We start from the raw sequence: 21606 nt of genomic DNA, 5'->3' as shown, positions 1-21606 counted from the left end.
TTGTAGATGTTTGGAAGTCAGGCTATTAAAAAGTATTAAAGCCATATGTAAATATAAAAATTCCCTGTGACTTGGGATTTTTCTAAAAATTCATTCCTTACAAATGTTGGACATTTAATGCCAGAGATTTTATTCATCCTTAAACGACATAAATTGATAAGCACAAATGATAAGGAATGAAAGGAAAGCCTTTATACTATGTTCACATGAGTATAGAGAATATTGCATGTCTACTAATGGCATTGCTGTACAGAATGACATGGCAATTACGAGGCCAACAACCGCTGAATGGAAAATTCGCAAATAAAATAACCGACGGTAGTGGAGGAGAGGGGCGCGGGATGGTTTCGCATAAAACTTCCGGACCTTAACGCAGTTACAACACGTAAACCAGTCGCAAAACCGCGTCAGACACACCTTACGGTCGTCCATAAACATAATTATACTCGAACCCCATTCGCGTGCACGTGCGTGAAACGCGGCTGCGAACAGGGATGGAATGAGAGAAGCGTGCAAACAATCGCGCAGCAGGCGCTGCTGCGGCCAGGTACGTTCATGACTGACAGTAAATACTGCTACCGGGTTTCCGAATCAGCTGCCTGCCGAATTTCCGTGACTTTTAAAACCCTTTCGGCCCGTCGGCCAACCACAATGTTTACAAGGCAGCCAGCCGCGTGTCAGTACGAAGACTAGGCTACGCCACTGCAAATCGGGCTAGAAACAGGGAGAAACCGACACCCGATTATGTGCATCGGTGGCCAATGGCCGGTGGCTACGTTTTCAACGATGGGAATAACGATTCGTGGCATAACGTGCAATTAACATCCAAAAGCCACGTTATTACGCGAAACCCAGGTTTTAGTTATCTGCCTGTGCGCGTTTTAAACACTAGTCAAGAGCTAATGCGATGAAACCATTTAATATCTGCTTGCATTGGTCGTTCATGATAGCACCATTCGCTATCTCAGTTATCAATTTAGTATCTTCTGAGCTTAATCAGAAGGAGAAGCTTAACGTTCAGACACATAATAATTATTTGAATAGAAAAATTGATTGAAATCAGGAATATAAAAGTTTTATAATTAATAGATTGTAGGTTTGAGAAGCATACTTCATATTAGACATCATTTTCTCTTTGTCTGTTACACATGGTTCTCTAAACAATTACAAGCGCTATGTACGATATAAGCTTGATTCGTTTACACCCTAAAGCCAACCTAATCCAGGTCGCAATTATTCACAATTAAACTATGCATAGGAGCCAGCTTCTCTATTGCATTCAACTGTCTCCGTTAAGACCTAAGTAATACACCTCGCAATTGTTATCATGCTTGAAACGAGTTTACTGTCCGTTTTAAAAACTGTATCCACGGGCGTTGCAAGTGCCACGAGAACTGAAAAAAATTCACGTGCCGTTGGTCATCGGTAACAAAACGTTCGGTCACCGGGTCAAACTGTAAATCTGTCGTCCGGCCTCAAAATTGAAAGCTTATCGATTCTGCGTACCTACTGTACGCGCGGACCAATTATACCGATGAAATCGTATAACCCGGGCCAGTAATGTGCGTCCGCGCACGGTGCGCATGATGCATTAAAACGGCCATGCGGCGCGTAGCTACTCGTCGCCCGAATCATCGGTTTGACAAATGGGCCGCGAGTCGCGGGGAATGACAAATCGAACCTCCAGATTCCAGCACGTGAGGCGAAATTACAGCGCGATCCCGGCATCGTCGGCCGGATCCACGTAATACTTCTCTGTCTACCCCCCTCAAGTGAGCCGTTCAACCCCTGCGCTTCACCCCCCACGTTCCGAGACCTGTTGGTGAGGATCCACTACTTCTGCCTCGCCGATATATCCGTAGCTACCGGATGATCTCGCAAGACGTCCGATAAATTCGAGCCTGATTCATCGGAGTTTATTCCGATCGATCCTATCGGAGTACTCTCCGAAATCAGTCTACGTAGGAATGCAAATGGAACAGGAAAACCATATTTGTATACCAAGTAAATCTTTTAAAGGAACATTACGATTTTTATATTGTTTACAGACGTACATAAAGTGAATTCATTTATACTCGAGTTATTTAAATAAAACAGAAGTAAATTCTTCTCTCTTATTAATTGCTTAAGTGTACTAATTCATCAAGGAAGAGATCAGTGTTAATAATTAAAACTTCAGTCACAAAATCTTGCAATACTTCTTCATGTATCCGTCTGTCCCATAAACCACGCTTACATGCAATAAACGTTTAGCGCCGGCTTGAAATACAGCTCGAAGCCAAGTGCTCGCGGCTGACGTTTTAACGTCTTAGAGAAGACGGAAGGTGTTTAACACGTATCACTTATTTTAGTTAGCTCCGTAGTTATTTTTAGTTTCTCCGCTTATCTCCAGGACGAAGTCCCAGCCGTGAGGAAACAGGGTCGAGGGATATCTTTAACGTGGTAAAAATAAAAACTCCGGCCATCACGGATTTTGGATATACGTCGGCGTGAATTACGATTCTCTTAATTCGTTCTGCTGCCCGTGAATCTCTCAGTTCTCTAATCGGGAGTTAAAGAGATGATCCCGAGAAATCACGCCTCGCGTCATTGCGGTGAACCGCGGTGTTTCTACGAAATGGGAACGACAGGGCTGCGGGAGGTGGAGAGAAAGGTGACGGATCGCGGACGAGAGGAGGAGGCCGGGGGAAACAGCCTGAAAATGTGTCTCTCTCGACTTCCGGCCGGATAGAGTCCTGGAACTCGGCAAGTAAGGCAGGTAGCCGGGAGTAACTTATCGCCTAATAAATTCCAGCCATTAGACTGCGGGAAGTAATGGATGTACCATTTGCACCCTCCAGTACGCTTCGCGGTAGGTAACCCGGTAGGCGTGAAACGAGGGTGGGAAAAGGGTGAACGAGGGCGAGAGGGAAAGGAGAACCGCCGCTCCCGTTCCCTCGCTTTACCCTAGACGAATTCCAGATATCGATTTAAAGTTTGGCGTTACTCGGTTACCGCATACATTTAGGCAAAGACTCGATTAGAGGTAGCTATCCCGGCTGCTTGGCGCGGCGCGCCTCGCGTTTATCGCCCGGGTCACCGGGGAGGAAAAGGCTGCGCCGGAGAACGCGCGCGCGGGCGGTTACTTGTTATCGCTTTTGTGGTAACACGATTTTCGAATTGAATCGAGAATCGATACGGCCAGTAAATCAGAATGGGAATCCGCGGACAATTTTCACGGCTATTTTATGCGGTATAAAACGGCCCCGCCGATAAGGGGATGACGGATAACTGATTGCGAGAGCACAAGCCGGGTACCGAAGTAACGAGATACATATTGGCGTCTATCAGTTTTGCGAACCGACCTATCGCGATCTTTATACCTTAACTGAAATCGTCGCCTGGCTGAGTGCGACTGCGTTTTGAAATATAGGTTTATAGCCGAAAACATGATATAAAAAAATGTCTGTCCCTCCTGCATTCACAGTCTCAACGAGCTGCGCCAACCGTAAACTGACGAGGAACGAAATAAGCTGAACATTTTGACGATTTATGATAATTCATAAATCGGCAATGTAAATTCATTTATCTGGACGTAGCGTGAAGATTAGTTCAAATGTATTCAACCGTAATTTTGATTTTTATCGCCACAGAATGCTCGCAGGAACATAAACTCTGATGGAAGTACTTATGGCCTGTTCCAGTTTCCAAGATCGGCCACTCTCTGGACGCGGTGACCTATAGAGCGAATCAGGAAGCGATCAGCGTCGCCTGTTTATCCGTAGGATCCATTCGCGGGCCTCCTCGACCTTACTTCGCGTCGAGGCAACTTTCGAGGGGCTCGAGAGTGTCTTTGCAGTTACACTTAATGATCGGTCGCCCGCTTCTCGTTGGCCACCGTCACTTACTGCACGAGAGTCCTCCTACTCCGCGTGGAAGTTGCGCAACGGTAGCCGGGGGGGCTGGATCATCTTAAAGAGTGATAAAGATGAAAACTTTTTGGCTAATGATGCGACCCCTTTGGACTCTGGTACGAAGACTCGCCGGAGTGGAAAGCGGACGAGTATGTTCCGAGGGGTTCGCCTGAATGGGCTAATAGCGGGTGGAAGTCTTTCGAGTTACGACCATTGCTTGACGATTCGATATCCGTCGAGGTAATTACTGCTGCTGCTACTGGCTTTGGTGCGATGAAAATCCGACGGAAAAACTGTAGACGATGTCCGATACACTATGAACTATGTCACGCTGCTAAATAAAATATACGATTTCTAGATAGTTAAATTTCATACAATTAATTACAAAATTATATTACATAATTTACGTAATGATAGATAGAAAAATTTTAGTTGTTTTTTAATCATCAAGTTTTGGCAGATGTTTATTATAATTTTATAGTTTTATCTCGCAAATTAAAGTAATTTCGGGAAAACTGTCAGCTCGTCGGCTGTTCAATTTCATTCTTCTAGCTCATATCGAGATAGTTTTCACGAGCCGTTTACAATAAACTATATCCAACAGTCGTGGCTGGAGCGCTTGGTAAAGGGCTTACGGCATTACACGATTGTTTAAAAACACAGGCAGGCAATCAGGGGGCGCAATAAAGCGGCTTACTGACGAACGGGCCCTTTCACGATCACGAGGACGTTTCTTTCTAGTTGAATCGTCGTCGTCCCTTCTGAGGTGCATATAACGAAAACGGGCGAGCAATGGACCGTTGGAACAATGGTAAGACCGAAAGAGCAGGGAATTTCAAACGATAAGCGTCTCCACGCACAGCGAACCGTTTTACGTTCGTTCCTATGGAGTTCGCGGGGTTTTACGGTGCACTCGGTCTTTGGGAATGATCGCATGGCGAAATTTCTTTTGATATTTAGTACTCACGGGACCGTGCACGCTGCTCCAACGTGTGTTTAATAAAACGAATACTCTTGCTTATTGACAATCGTACAACCTATCTACCGTGGTATAAAGAAAATCCTCTCCATAATCAATTCAATCTCTTTTTAAATATTAAATCAAAACGATCACTATATTATAGCTACTAAAACTGAACTTCTGCTTTATTTGTATTCAAATTAACAATAAACACACTTATTATGTGCTTCAAATAATGATATATTAATGAGGATTGGTTCATAGTATGCATGAAAATTACTTGCATGTACAAAACCGGTTAGACGTTGTATTGACGAGTTGCAGTACAACGGGGAAATAGTTGGCGGTGTCCTGAAAGCCATTCACTACATGTGTAGAGGCGCTTTGGGTCGGAGTTAGGCTGTCAGTACCATTCCCGCTGTATCTTCTCATCGTACGTGCCAATAGGTAGACCCCGTCTTTCTCCTTCATTCTGCTCCCTTCTTACCGAATACATATACGTATATACGAACCCGGTGTGTATACTACCCCCGCTGGATTTTACTGGTTCAGGTTTTATGGTTATATTTATTACGCCGAGCTTCTACGGGGCTCGGGGAACGCTTTCCTTGGAAGCGATTGCGACGTAAGTACTCGATAAACCAATTCTCAATGAGCGAAGAAACCCCTTGTACACCACGGTTATGTTTGTACTACCAAGTTGTAGATATGTACCAACGGGGTGTACCAAAGTTCAGTTAAGTAGATTATCAAAAATATTCGGATGATAGTAAGTGTCCTAATTTCTGTGACAATTTCTACTCACTGTAAAATTATAGAAATAAAAATCAGTGAGTAGAAATACAGACATGATTAGAAATTGGGACATTTATTATATGTAAGAGATCTTCAAAGGAGGATATAAATGATAAATCATAAAATTTCAAATTGCTTGAGTAAAATTTAAGTTTGGTAAGAAATTATCTAATTATTTCCATAAAATGTTTCACAAGCCTGGTTCGAATTTATTGAAACAGCCGGTATATTTATATATAGACATAGACGTGCGCCCATGTATCTAAGCTGCGTACTCGATGTCGTTTGAAGAACAAGAGTAATCGTATCGACGCGTCCCGACGATAGGTCTCTTAATATCGATTTCGCGACGCGACACAGAAACTACCGTGTCGAATCGCAAATCCTGCGTGTGCCGATCGATTCTCGTCAACCTGCACGGTACCGGTCATTTTGCGCTTTCACGAGCGCCGCGGCTGAGTTTACACGACCCCTGGGAGTCTTTCAAACTGGGACTGCGCATTCGATCCGCGGGCGCGGCGGAGATCTTTCAGTGCCGCGCATATATCCGGGTCATTTGTATGCATGCGTCACCATTTGCTTCGTTATGCGGAACGTGGGATACATCAGTGTCTCCGAAATGCGCCCACGCCTAACGTTTACCATTCCTACCGACGGTATCTATCCCCGTTTGCTTACCCTTACCCTATCTTCCATCCGTCCTCTTTAGTTTGCAAAGTAACTCTTACCTCAATCTTTTTTTAATTCAGTCATGTTTATATTTATTCAATCATCTATAAAAGTTTCGTTAAGTTTCTCCTAAGTAAATACATATAAGAAATGATAAAACGTGTTTTTACTATACAAGTAAAATGGTAATTAAATTTGTCAATTATATATCATATATAATAAATCTGTCTGATTTCCTGTTCGTGATTTGAAACCTTAATAATTTACCGTCTAATTCTGAGAATTCTTAAACCATAAGAGGGCGAGGCACAATACCGGCTAACGAAGGAGGATATATTCGATAAATTTAGAACTCTCGGAGATCTCTCTTAAGTGCGGAAGTTCAATGAAATCTAAGGATTTCGGTTAATACCGGGTAAAGGGGAGAGAGAGGAAGTTCTAAAACCACAAAGTTCCAACAAGTTTAAGCATTTGACTGGCTCCGATTGCAGTGTGTTAATTTCGCTCCGGTAACTTAATATATAATTCCATTGTCAAAATGAAATGTGTAAGTTATACATCCTCAGATAACAAGTACGAGGCACTCGCCTACCCCCACCCCCTCCCCCACATTGTTTCGTTCCATTTTATGTGCTTAACCTATTTGTGGGATTTCCTTCAAGACTTCCGTCTTAAGAGTATCAAATTTTTAATTATATTCCTGTCTTCCGTGTTCCATTTGAAATACAAGTACGTCGATTTTCGTGTCAAGAAAAATGCGACACTCTTTTATACTTTATACATTACGTATTCAGTTCGAATTATGATTTCCAACGACACGTTTCAAACAATCGTTTTACGACATCGTCAGCATCGCTATTTGAGAAATATGTATATACAACGCGTCCACTGAATCGTGTGCGTATTTCGATCGAGAAAGAATAGTGTAACGTGAAACACAATTTTCCCGTTAAGAATGTGATTGCAAAAAATTTCTATTTCCGAATACTTCCGCCGATACGATCGGAACGGGGCCATCCTTAATCGCGAGTCACGGAGGGACGGATTTTCACTGACTCGATCCGGTTGTTCGCAAGGAATCTGGAAAACGCGCGGAAGAAATTGTTCGAATAGTTCGAGACAGTTCCAGGCGCTATCTCCGTTACCGTTAGCCACGCTCGCACGCTTCGATACTTGCGAATCCGAACGGTTTATCAGCAGCAGCGACAGGTCTAAGAGAAGATCGAATCCGCGTGATAGAAGCTATAAGCGTGCGGAAAAGCGTGAACTGTGGAAGCCGGAGCTTTACACGGCATTCCGGCTCGGATAGTTTTCGCTGATACGGCAGTAATTTTGTAATTCGTACGCCCATCGCGGCAGCCGGGCGCGTGTTCTCGTCGAAAATCAGGAGAAACCGCCGCCGCCGCCGCCGCCGGGGAGGATCACCTGCGCGTCCCAGTTTCTATTCTCTCGATGCGGTAAGCTCTCTCGAGCTTTCGTCCGCTCGGGATAGGAGAGCGAGAGAGGAAGTTTGTGAAAGCGAACGGCACCTAGAAGACTCGCCCCTTCGAGCTGGATAAGTGGGTATTAGGAGAGTCGAGGGGTGAACAATAACGCGGATCGGTTAACTTAATAATGGACATTAGAGCGTTATACTGGCCGGGGATGAGAGGAGTAGCTACCGTTTCACTCTGAAACTTACTTCTCGTGATGTGGGTGATTTGCTTCCAAGATTTTCTCCAAGTACTTTGAGAAGTCGACTTTGCCCCGGCCAATGAAGACGCTCTCTATACCGTGCTATCTTCGCTGTGCTCTTTGTCCCGTCCGAGCTCCCACTTTCCACTCTCTATCTTTCTTTGTTTCTGCCTCTTTGAACTATAACTATTCCTCCGTGTACCATGAAACGATCTGGATTACGTTCGAATTTAACGGGACCAAAAGCGTTTCAAAATTGCACCGCGATTTATTTACCAGCGGATTCCATGCACTCGCGAGATTTCCTTAATAATCGATCGGTTTCGCGAAACGCTGAATACATTTTTGATAATGTCGACAGAATTATAGACAGAGGGGGTTGAAGTTCGCTCGTCGGAAAGTACATAATTGAAATCGTGTAGGGACAGATGATAGGCGTGCGATAAAAGTAAAGTAATTAACGGGGATGAGTAGCTTCTGGCGTGGCGTGGCTTGGCGTGGCAGCGGAACGATCGCAATCGCGGGGTGGCATGCGAGGCGACAAAAGACGCAGAAACGCAATTAGCTTGATTCAACTTTAATTAATGTAATGGCGGATGCGAAATCGGGATTGGGTGTCTTAATGAGGTAAGCACGCCTCGGAACTCGTGCAACACGCAACAACGTTCCACCGATGCGCGACGCGACGCGTTGTACATTTTGTCGCGTGACGAACGTATAACGTCCCTTGATAAACTGAACCGGTGGAGGTTGCAGACACCAAACTTACTTTGCATGCGACCAATAACAGTTTTTGTCCATTAACGTGATTAAACGTCCGGCTGGATTACCGCACCATCTTTTCCGAACAGAACGCGCGCGGGTAATCACACAGCTCCTTCGGTTTGGTGCTTTTCAGACCGTTATATAAAGTTTCGTGTATTACTGAGTAAAGTAATATGTGTATTTAACGTTGTATAAGCCTTTCAATAGAAGCAATGATAAAGCATTCAACAATTATTAGGTATTACATTAATAGAAAATTGGGCAATATTGCAGAACTTTTGCAAGGCTACTAAAACAGTTATTAGATCATCAATTCAATGTTGAATGTCAAAATTTTTAATTTGTTTATGATAAAATATAGGTGCAACAGAATTTTGTAATTTTATGTAATCGTTAATACGTTTTCAGATCGCTTCAAACGTCGGGCATAGTTTCTTGTCATTTTTCTTGAATTTTTACCAGAGATCTTACAATCTTAAAGATTAAACTTGAAGTACATTTAAAAAAATTTAATGTAGCTTCTTCATAATCAGTGATATTCTTTTTAAAATTATTAAAAAGGAAATAGTATTATTTAATTTACGATTTCTAGGTTTTCTATTGTTTATGGCAGCTGTCATTGTAAGAATTCTTTCGTTTCCAGCAAACCGCGGTCGTAAACAAAGTGGGCGCAACAAAAGTATTTCTGAGCACAATGGAAAATAATAGAATGCATTACAGTCGGACTTTAATTACAAGAGGTACCATTTATTTAATTATAAGCAGTCATTTGTACGTACTATCGATTTCCCGGCGTTCTCTACTCTGAAAGAGAATTTCCGACGGTACGCATGTATTCCACGTATTCATCGATACGAATTGCTCGAGTAACTGTGCTTGAAATTAACAATGATTCGTTTTATCGGTAGAATTCCAAAGTGTACTTAGCACCAGATTTTGAAAATGGAAATATCGTAGAGAAGATAGTATTCGATCCTTTCATTCTTTCATAAAACGAACCAATAATTTTATTTCATAACTTTTTGTAATCTCATCTCAAAAATTTCACGTCGCGTGACATTTTTATTGATCAATATTTCTAGCTACAATATTTCAAATAGAATTCGCCACTTCATATTTAGTAAAACTGTACTTTACGGTACATGACCGGAGGGCCCAGAGGTATACAGAGAATATTATTAACATCCACAATTTAACACCTCGCTTTCAGCAATATCTTAAGCAAGAACAGGATGAGGCAGCCGATAGCTGAACCAAGTTCCCTCTCAATAGCCGGATATAGTTACCTGTAGTATAATCAATATTTACACTATCAAATGCCTTTATCTCGTTGCCAATACGCCTTCGACGCGTATCTTTGTATCGCAAGAACACAACAATCCTCAGGACATACTATTAAGATCTGTGAAGCGAAATCCTATCGACAAAAGTCAATACTATAACTCCATAACTACCTTAGTGGACAAAGACAACAGGCCCGAGCAAATTTACTTATTGAATGTTCTCAAACTCGAGTACATTGTTCGCATCCTTTGTATATTCCTTGCATTCTCCAGCCAAATTGATTTAGAAAGTATTAAATATGGTAATAACAATCAAAACCAGGTTTCTTTTTTTGCTAGAATAAACGTACTTCACAAATAGTTTTAACGATATTCTAAAAATTTCGATTTAAATCATAAAGTTTCTCTGCATGCATGCAACAATTTTTAACGAGATAGTGGATAGCAAAGCAAGCATTGATCGATCGTGAGCATCTTGATAAAAGTGGCCAACGCTAGGTAAAAGGTAGTATGAATCAAGTTTACCGGTTCGATAAGCTGTGTATGCGCGAGCCGTTTGAACGGGTCTTAACGGGACAGCACAGAAATTTCATTTCCCGGATAGATCTCTGGAGACAAATCGATTGTTCCGGGATCGTAGACTGAGGTCAGAACGCTACGCGACCGGGGAGATTCACTTTGACGCGTCGACCGATTTTCCACTTTCTAGTCAGTAATCTTCGTACTGAATATTCTAAAATAATATTGACTTTAATAGTAAAATGCTTCAACAAGCTCCACCAAATAGAACATCCATATAAAACATCATTCTAATTAAATAAATAAATGATCAATTCTTTTCCAGATATAATAGTGCTCTTAACATTAAAAATTGAAGTTTTATTTAGCAAATTCTCAATGTATCTTTGGTAGCTTAACATTTACGGTATAATCATTTCATTAATGAGTGTTCTAAAAAAGCGACCTAATCCACTAATAAGATGTTTGCGATGGCTCATTCTAGTGTCGATCCAGTTCGATTGACCAGATTTTCGCCCTCCGATTACTTCATTGATCTCTTGTGTAAAAATATAATAAATGTAAAAATAACAGCATGATTCAACCTTGATTAAAAGTGTTTTTACTTAATTCTTTGATTCTTTGCTCAGTTAGTCCTCGTCTTTTGATTCTCAATATTTCATATACGTGTCACTCCTTAAAAAGAGTCGACAAAAATGCAGACGGTTACGTCGCGTGTTACTGCAATTCTATCGTAACGAAATTCGTTCAACAGTTTCGTTCCCTGGCTCCCACCGTCCCAAGAACGTAGCAAGCATCGTCGGCGTGGATCTCCCATGAGTATCCTTTCCGCTCGAATGCCGAGCAACGCCGCCACCCCTTCCCACGTTGGATGTCTGTGGTTTGTTAGAAGGACGTAACAAATAAGGTAATCTTCCACACATATAGCCGGGTTTGTTGAGGCCGGGTGCCGCGCTGACTCTAAAACAGCACGCTCGGAGAAAATTCTTTTCCCTCGTCCCTCCCAGGTCTTCCCCGCCTTCCAGCGACCGAGGAAACATCGACGAGCAGACTCGGGATCTTACCGGAGAAGCAAGCGGCTCTCGAGGCGATGTTTATACCTGTGTACGTGCACCACTACGTACCGAGGTATCGCGTAGGTGTCGCAGAAGCGAGCAGGTGAAACGGAGACGCGAACGTTTGTATGAAGCGTAGAGAGAATCGTCAGGTTCACGCATGCAAGAGAACCGACGTGGCCGGAAAACTGGAAACACAGACCCTATATTCTCTGCATTTCTTCATTACGGGATCATACGCGGAACGACGGTGTGAACGTGAACGTACGTACGAGACCGGCGAGTGTGCGCGCGTACGTCGTTAAGCGGCTCGAAGAATTTCGCAGCCGGAGTGACGCGCGCGGCTGCGGTTCAACGGTCAAAGCTTAACGGCGCCGGTTCTCGTTCCCTGTTTCACTCCGAGCGATACGATTCTACCCGTCGGATTTTTCCAACCGTTATGCGTGCGGTTATGCGCATACGGCTGGATATAAACGGGCCGGAATCTCGTCGCACAATTACCGCCGTGCCCGGGGACTAGAAGTCTCTGTTTCATGAATCTTTAAATCCTGCGCCTGTTATATACCCATAGATACACGAGACTCTTTTCAATTGCTCGATATTGCACGTGCATCAAGTTATAAAGTAAAAGATTGTTCCCTCGTTTAGACGCGTAAACGAGGGGCCATAGATTATCGTCAGAACAGCGACGGTTTCGAATGATCGTTAGAAGTCCGTGGTGCGAATTTGCTCGATAAAGTGCGAAGCTACTTTATAGCCGGGGATGTCCCCGGGCTATGATACGGCTCTCCCCCGGCCTAACGTGTCTGTACGTGTGCCGAGTATTAAACCGGGGTCTCGGTTATCATCCTTCAGCGAGGGAAAACCGGTGAGCAATTATACGGTTCCACGGATTTACGCACGAAACTACCGCTGGCTGTTGTCCCCGAGGGACGTGAGCTCTGCCGCGGGCCCGGCAACCGGAAACGCGTTGGACAGGGACGATCAAGGAGAAAAAGCTGCGGACGTTAAACGGGAGCATGAAAGTTGGGAGCAACTGTCGAACTGCGCCAGTTCGTGGCTGACCCAGAAAATGTGTACTACCGACTCACTCGATCGACTGTCGACGTACACGTACATTTTTCAGTTTCATCCCAGAGCTCTCCTCCTTTTTAAATGTCTTGATGGTGAGAAACATTTGAAAACCACGCGTTCGCTATGGATCGTAAATCATTTTATGGAACCAGGAAAAGTGGAACCGGGACGCCGTGATAAGTCGAAATAAACAAGGAGACGCGAGAGGTAGAAGAAGCGACGGATGCGCACGCGAGAACGAAGTGGATGCATCAATAGATATCAAAAATAGCTTTGCGCGGAGTCAAGTGGCCGCGAAACTGCAACTGGATCGAGGCAATCTCGGAGATCGATCATAGTTTTTATTTTAGCTCGAAACTTTTTACTGAGGGCCATTTCAATCCCAGCAAACTTCGACTGTCTTCTATCAAATTACCAACATGTAAGACATTGTAATATTGAGGTATCCGAGCAATGCATTCCACTCTTCAAAAATTTGTTTTTGTTTAACCTTTATATGCTATTGATGGGAATTATGAAGGGAATTTCCGAACTTTCACTCGATTAAAATTGTTGACACTCTGCTGACGATGAATTATCGTTGCATCGTCACTTCATGTTCAATTTATCACTATACATCAGCGCAACTCAATTTAATCGAAATAATGCCGAAGTTCTTTTCTGAAATACAGAGAAACCGTGCCAAAGTGTCGTTATAATTAATCGAACGAATGATTAACAAAGTGTATAGACGAAAAATATAATGAAATATAAAAATAATTGATTAAACATATAAATGCTTGATGCACTCTCCATTGAAGTGTTTTAAACGCTATTTTACTTAAACTGCAATTTATTTCATATTGCCTTAGTTGCACGAGGAAGGAAGGATAGTGAAAAGAAATTATTTAGCTTAGTAGCTCGCGCGTAGCTTTCTACGCCGGCGACCTTCATAATTTCATTCACACCTACTTGGTCTGGTAATTAAATTTAGCAAGACTCAAAATCACCGCTTTCCCCGACGTCAATTTCCCTGGCTTGTGCAATCGATTATGCTACGATAGTTAAATTACTGTTTCCTTTGGTCTAGTGGTTCTGCGTAATATTATATGAACGTTCATGGCATCTTTAATAAAGTTATTTAGTACCATGAAACTTTGTTACATTTAAATAAAATAAAAACAAGACTTCCTGAAATCGTTGATGAACAACCTAAGTGGACTGAGAATATGTGTCTCAATACAAAACTTGGAAATAAGGAAAAAAAGAGCGAAGTATTCTATACTCCCGAAATTGCTTCTACAATTTATAACCCGGCCGATGCTGCAATAAGTAACAACGTCCTCTCCTCTGTTAACGGAATGAAAACATATTGTCGAACCGCGGCGCGTCGGTGCCGCGTTAATCGATGTATCCAGGGGAATCGATGTACCAGGCCGTTCTTTTCTCGAAGGGGGAAATGGGGAGAAAATGTCCATCGTCCGGATTATCCCCGAAAATAATTAGCGCGGTCGATCATTGTGTCTACTTCTCGGGTGAGAAACAAGTAAACCTATAAAAATACCATTATCCCGATGGAGCAAGTGGGACGGTTCGCACAGAGTCGAAGGGGACAAGAATAAGGGATGAACGGGAGAGGAGAAAGAATAGGTAGAGCGTCTGCGCAGGGCGAAAGCAACGGGGTAGATACTCGTTAATGAATTTCGAACCTGGGACCTCTCTGTTCCTTATATCCTGGAGACTCTCATTACGTGAGAAGCTTTAAGAATCCCCGGCACTCGTAATTCACGGCAATTCTGTGAAACGGGAAGGTTGCTAAAACTGAAACATACTCAGGGACGAGCGACGTCGCCCGTCCCGTTGTTGGAACGCTCGTCGTTGTCTTCCTCGAACGTGTCTCCTTGGACACGATGATAATCCATTAATCATTCGCCCGGAACGAGACGCGGAAATTTTAACTTCCGTTGAATTCAGTTTCCACGATTTCTACGTGTCACTTCTATCTGCGTCCCGTTACCAATTCTGTGCTACTTAAAGTCTTCTAAATGTAGACTTGCATTTTCCAATGGATTTTTAAATATTCCAACCTCTGTTTCTTACCTACTGGAAAAATGTTCTAAAAATCTTATAATTGTATAGATTGTGTTCATTCTTATTGTATCTGCTTAATTTCAACAATTTATTCAAGATCATTGTTACGTAATGGAACATTTATTATAAATGCACACATCTGGCAGGATGCCAATTTTACAGACGTAATAAGCGAGAACAGTGTTTCCTCCAGTCGTAAGAAAAATTCTGAAGGATAGAGATTGACGCTCTGGTGAGCGTAAAAATGTCAGGAGATGATAACGCACATGGAATTGGCAAGTGACTTGCAAAAAATTTACAACCTAAAAAGCTTCAATCTATGCGTCTCTCAGAAGTGCATAACAGGAAAACAAACCTGTACTTTGTCATCCACCCCGGGGAGCTATTTTCTCGTCACACAATAAACAGAATCTCAGTATTTTTCTTCCCACAAAAGGAGAAAGGAATAGTGAATAAGATGAAAAGCTCTTTGAATCACTTGTGCAATTTAAATATTCATTTCAATAAGAAATACACACATTAATACAAATAACTATGATAATCTAACAGAGGTGCTTTATTAGTCATAGAAATCGTTTCTAATAAACATATAAATTTTGTAATGTAAAACATTTCACATATTTCAGTCGCAAAGAATTTGCCTGAAGACTAATTGCAGTCGCCTAATAAGTACATATATACTCCAATTAGTATCGCCGTACAATTTCAAATTTCTTACACGAGAATCCTGGCCAACAATAAAACGAATACTTCCATCCATTCACTGAAATAAACGGAACACTTTCGGTGAATTAATTGCTCGCACACACATTCACACACGCGCGCGTAAGTGCATATACATAGAAATGCGCAAAGACGCGTTTCTTTGTTCACGTGAAAGCCAACGGAAATCCAAATTAGAAACGAAACGAGGTATCGCCAGGAGGGAACGAGGCAAGTAATTACTACAATGTTCCATTGTGTGCAGGCTCATCCTTTGCTGGGATTGCTCGATTACACGTGGGTTCGTTATCGCTCGTATCTCTCTCTCTCATCGATACAAAACTTCGTCACCGTAACTGACGCATTAAAACGTATTACGCAATTAATACGTATAGCGATTGTACCGATGCATACTCGTCTATCTCTTTAACGTGCTACCGCGTCGAATTTCGCGAAGGGATGAATTTAACAGCAGCAGTTTCCAAGGTTTCATTAACAGAAATAAATTATCGCAATTTCCAAATTAATAAATGTATAATTTATTGAACTGAAGTATCACATAAAAAGAGAATTGAAGAGTTATCAATCATCGAATTTCGTGAATTAACAAGTTTTTGATTGTTTAATAAGGAAACACGTTCATCCGCGAAGACTCGCGCAATATCCGTCAGTAAATTGAGACAAGTTCAAATATAATTTCTATCCCCTCCTTGGCAAATAAACCGCCTATTTATTGAAGGAGCAAATGAGTATGGAAGACACACCACGTCCAAATTATGTTCCTTTCTTTATTTTTATTTGCGCAATAAGTACTCGTGTACTGTTTAATTGGGAATAATAGTCTGAGGACACAAAGGAGCCTGATTAAGAATCTCTCATTAAAAATTTACAACTACACGAGCAAAGAATTCCCAGTGCAATAATTGTCGTAAACTTGTTACGTACTCGATATCCTGGTAATAACTTTTCACAGGATTTTCAAACAGACGGGAATAACACTTCAGACAGTCACTAATTAAATGTCACCGAGAACAAGCAGCCATGAAACAAATTGAACGATAATCTTCCGCTGAGAGGAGTGAATCCGCGCTGTCTGTAAATTATCGCTAATTCCATTATTTTCTGTCGCTTTTAATTTGTCATATTCGCCTCGACAGTCTTTGCTCACATACCCACATGCGTACATGTATGGACGCAACATACTCCTCGAACCTTATTAATTAACCTTCCCGTGCTAATATTGAAATTACATTGATTACCAAATAATCATTTAATAATTTTTGCCGAAACGTAATGTCATCATTCCATTGCCCGATTGACTTTACTTAAACATACCGTTAAAATCAACACGTCGTCACTGTGTACCGTCGTTATTAATTAAATTGTTTGTGAAGTTCCCGCCAGGTTCGCGTACTAAACAACTACATGAGGCATAATTAAAAACTAGCATGCTAAAGTATTTTAATACACAGAAGAACTACAATTATCATAATTCATCTCCGTCTATAATTTGCAAGGTAAACATTTTTACAAAGTAATTCCAGAAGAAGCTTTGACGGTTAAGTCATTCCGCCGAAAAAATGGCCACGGTGCACCACGCGTTACGGTTTAAAACGGTTCGCGACGACGCGATGCGACATTTAAAAGAGCGGAGGTCTAGAGGTTCCGTACTCCGGTTGCCGACAACGTGGCAATTCGCCGCGCGCCGCTCGCATAAAATTCCAAAATTAACGCGCTGACTGCCCCGCTGCAGCCATGGGATTTCGCGCGAATTTTCGTTAAACCGCTCTACTGATCCCGCAGGATTGGCTAGGTACACTCGACTTTTCAAGAACGTTCCTGTAATTAAACAGGAAATCGATACCTTTGTTACAAGCCTGGAATTTCAAAACGTAATATGTTATAAACCATGTAGTCATTACTTTAATTATCAATTATATAATGATAAAACTACTGACGTATTTAGAACCAAAGGAGAATAGCTTCCTTCACCTCCAGAGTGTCATAAAATATATTTTTAAAGCAAACAACACTATTAGGAATAATTACTGAATTGACGAAGAACGAAAAGAGGCATTTATGTATACATGGATGAGTTATACGCTTATACAAGTACCTAAAAATCAATTTCAGCATTCTTCGTCAATCTACTCTTGCCACTCATCCAGGGGGTTGAAAAGATGTAAAAAATGTTTTTACAAAATTCTCAATATCTTTCAAGTTCCATAGTGACTTGGTGCTTGTTCATTAAATATTTCTGTTGTATACATTTTTAATTTTATACATATATACGATAATCAGTGATGCTGGTTACTTATAAATGAAATAAACATAATTGTTGAAGCTGTACGACTGGAATTTTTGTTTCTGTTGATACGTTCAAAGATCAGTGAATGCGATTTGCTGGAAATCACGAGGCAACTGTATCTGGTAATTGAATGAAACGCCAACCGGGATCTCAGCGGTGTTGAAGCCCGCCATCAGTTCGCCATACAGATCTACTTCCGAATCCGATCGGTCGGCGATAGTAAATTCGTCATTTAGCAAGTTCCCGACCGATGAATATGTATTCTGTCGTGTGACGTATAATGGGGCTATAGTATGCGCATTTATACATATGTACACGCGGATCATTCTCCCTTATTATCGTCGTCATTCCGTTTCTATCGTGGCCCACTTTGCCGAATCTCCCGCTAACCCGACCGTACCAGCCAGCTACTCTACAGGTCTCAAATTATACAATTATTTGCGAGGTGGAAGCTTTTGCGCGTAGCATTTCCTGGAATCGATAAAGTTCCTATTTATCTTGCTTGCAAATTACACCGAGGCCGCTGCATTCGACGAGGTCGTTATCTCGTCGGATTTCATATCCCACTCGTATACGCGCATAGAAAACTACGTTTAAAGAGAAGTTACATTACAGATTAGTATTTAGCGACTTAGTTCTTGCGTGTCGCGTAAAAAGTAATGTTATATCCAAGAATAACTGGCTGCGTTCGTTTCGAAACTTCGCGCTGAATCGAAGGAACAAGCATAGTTGATTTTTAAAGAAGCAGAAAATCTCGTGCCACTTTCTGCAATCACTCGCCGAAAGAGGGAAACGGATAATCATTCAAGTATACTATGTGACAAGCGGTACAAAGCGAACAAATTGAAATAACGAAACTGCCATGTCTCCAGAGGAATACACAACCGGACCCCTGTAATTCGAGCTAACGACCGTTTCTTATTATTTATACGGGGGGAGCGCTCGCTGCAAAGGAAGAAAGAAAAAAAAAAGAAAGAAGAACTGCAATTTCAACGTCAATTTCCGTCGCATCGAGCGAAACTAGACCACGGCACGGGGTGGTTGGCTCTCGAAAGACCTCGTGGCCTCGGAACTCGTGCTACAACAAATTGCCTCGTCTAACATAACAAACAGGTCGCGGAACCAACGTGTCGGCCGTGTAATGCTCCCGGGGGTTGCTCCGTTGGCAGCCAGAAAAAATTATCGCGCTTCAAGCGACCAACCCCTTCGACTGTGGCGTACATCATAGTGGTAGCCGTTGCCGTTGCATCGGCTCGGTGTACCTGTAGTGCAAACGGTCTCAGTAATTCTACCCCTTTTATCACGGTAAAACAAACGCGTTTGAATTGATGGCGTTCTGCTTCCTACGTGTACCCCGTCCATGTGATACAACCTTCAGTTTAGTTTTCCATGGTTGTCTTTTATATATCGTATTTATAAAGATTTGAAGTTAAAGGTCAGATTTTTATAAAAGGAAATGTACGAATTTGCAGTCTGATTGGCTGTAACGATTAATGGAAAAAGAATAGGGGGAGCGTTTGTAACTACAACTAGATACGCGTGAGATATGGAATGTGTAACGCTGTGTATACCTGGGCAGCCCTCCTCGGGTGCTCGTTCCGTGTCACCGACAGCCATTTGTCGTTCGAGGGGTACTTTGAACGAGCTATTCGCTTAACATCGAGTCAACAGCAGATAAAACCAGGATCGATCGTCCTGTAATGTTCGATCGGAATCCAATGCCGCGTGTCCCCACATCAGCTTTTTGTTTCTAACGAACGGTGACCGCCCATCCTCTCTACCGGTGAATAGTCCGCATTATACTTTAGTCCTTCCCTAACCTCCTGTCCCGTACCCGGAACACGCACGGTCCTATTTCGCTGTCACGCAAAAAACTGATAAGGGTAAATGGGATAGATTTTCGTTTTTTACATACAAAAGACAGAGAGCTAGTATTCAGTTAATTGAAAACTTAATGAAAGTGAATTTCATTGTCTACATATTATAGATCTCATTGTATTATTACCAGACTACGCCCTATTTAAGAAATTAATTTGAACTCTCCTCTAAATATTCTAAATCGTATTTTACTTTGGATACTTACTAAATTATTGAAAATTCCCATAAATGCATAAACACTCGCGATCTGATTATTATTGTTACATTTTCATTTAGTGGATGACAGTGTCAAATAATTGATAAATACTTTGGAGAAGTTCATTACCAATGAAGACTTATTTCTTCGAAGGAACATCTCTATTATTTTAATCAGTTGATTTCAGATCTCCGACCCGGTCTCAGTTCGGCACAATTTGGGAGGATCAACGTTGAAGGACCTTCGACTCGTGACTCGAGTAAATCGCATCATCGAAATGAGCGGCAAGAAAACCAAGGGGACGTCCCTACCCTTAGGCCACGACAAGAACGAAGAAACTGAGATCCTTTGCTGAAACTTACGAATAATGAGGGTAGCCTCTCGTTTCGATAAACGTTCACTTTGTCAGCAGTTGTTCTCAACTTAGAAAAGGGCGAAGAAAACTTTTCCCTTGTATAAACGCGATGTACATTCGGGAGACATCGTTACTGTTTATCGTCAACCGCGCGCCGTCTTCATCACATTAAAAGGTTATTACGCGCCTTTCTTAATTTTGTTTTACTTCCACTCCAGCTGACCGAGGGAAGCTTCGTTACAATGTAAATTATCGCTTCCCTTCCCCGATGCGAAGCGACGTTTAGTTAGTACGTGTTCGTCTTTGAACGCGTTCGCGTTCATCGAGCAACATTGAATCGCCGGTAATGCGATAAAATTTGCAACGCATTCGCGTACTTCGGGGCTCCCGTTCCGCTGGGAGTCCCTTGGGACAGAATGCTAAATATCGCTCGGATTCGCCAGCGAAGTTATTGCGCGAAACGCGTTACGGAGATAATGAACTCATTGTTTTGACTATCAGAATCGTCGATATTTTTTGGTATTACCGTTCCTGGTAATCATATTTATATCATCTATTTACTGCTGCAGCTTCGTTCGTACAAAACTTTTATAAAAACATCAAAAATAGAGATATTTAATTTTATAGAAAGCAACAATAAAGTTTTTCCAAGCAAAGTGGATTATCTGGCAACTGTGACTTCATCCTTTATCCCCTGTGACTTCATCCTTGTCTAGCCCAGCGTCAACCGCATTTTACAGTTACGCGATCTATCAAACGCGTTTCCGACGACCCGTGTAAGTTTAGGCTAGGTACATACATGGCGTTACATTTTTGTTTGAAGATTCAGTCGCGCGGCGTGGCACGAACGAACTGAACGGGCGGGACATTTCACGGAAACGACACCGCGCACCCACCTTTTGTTTTACACGCGCCGCGGATACGTACCCGCTTCCTGCGAGGCAGTCCCCTTTCAGTCAGATACTACGCGTATCGCGTTTACACGGCTAGAACTCGCGTGGCGCGGCGAAAGAGCTGTTTGAAATAACAGCCGGCTACCGGAAGGATATTCGAAACAGTCTCGACTCCAATCACAAACGCGGACGACGAGGAACGCGGACCGGGTAAGGGGAAGCGAACAAAAAAAGAGAGACAGAAAGGGAAAAAGTGAGTGCGGGTACCGTGCAACCGAGTAACGGGATAAGTTTCGCGGTAGTCAAATCGTCGGGATGGGGCATTAAGTTCCAGGGAGAAGTGGCTTTTTTGCGATACGAGTAATATTTTAGCGTGCTTTTCCTCCCTCCGTTCATAGTTGCCGTAGAAACTTTCTGTCGCGGCCCGAAAAGTGGGGGAGGTAACCTGAAACGGGGGATAGTCGCGAGTCTCATTGAAGGACGTTCGTTGCAGTTCCGAGAATAATCGTGTAAAAC

Source organism: Ceratina calcarata, unplaced genomic scaffold, assembly GCF_001652005.2.
Source record: "Ceratina calcarata isolate Rehan_Ccalc_2016 unplaced genomic scaffold, ASM165200v1 scaffold39.2, whole genome shotgun sequence".
Taxonomy (NCBI): domain Eukaryota; kingdom Metazoa; phylum Arthropoda; class Insecta; order Hymenoptera; family Apidae; genus Ceratina; species Ceratina calcarata.
Note: the sequence above shows the minus strand (reverse complement) of the source record.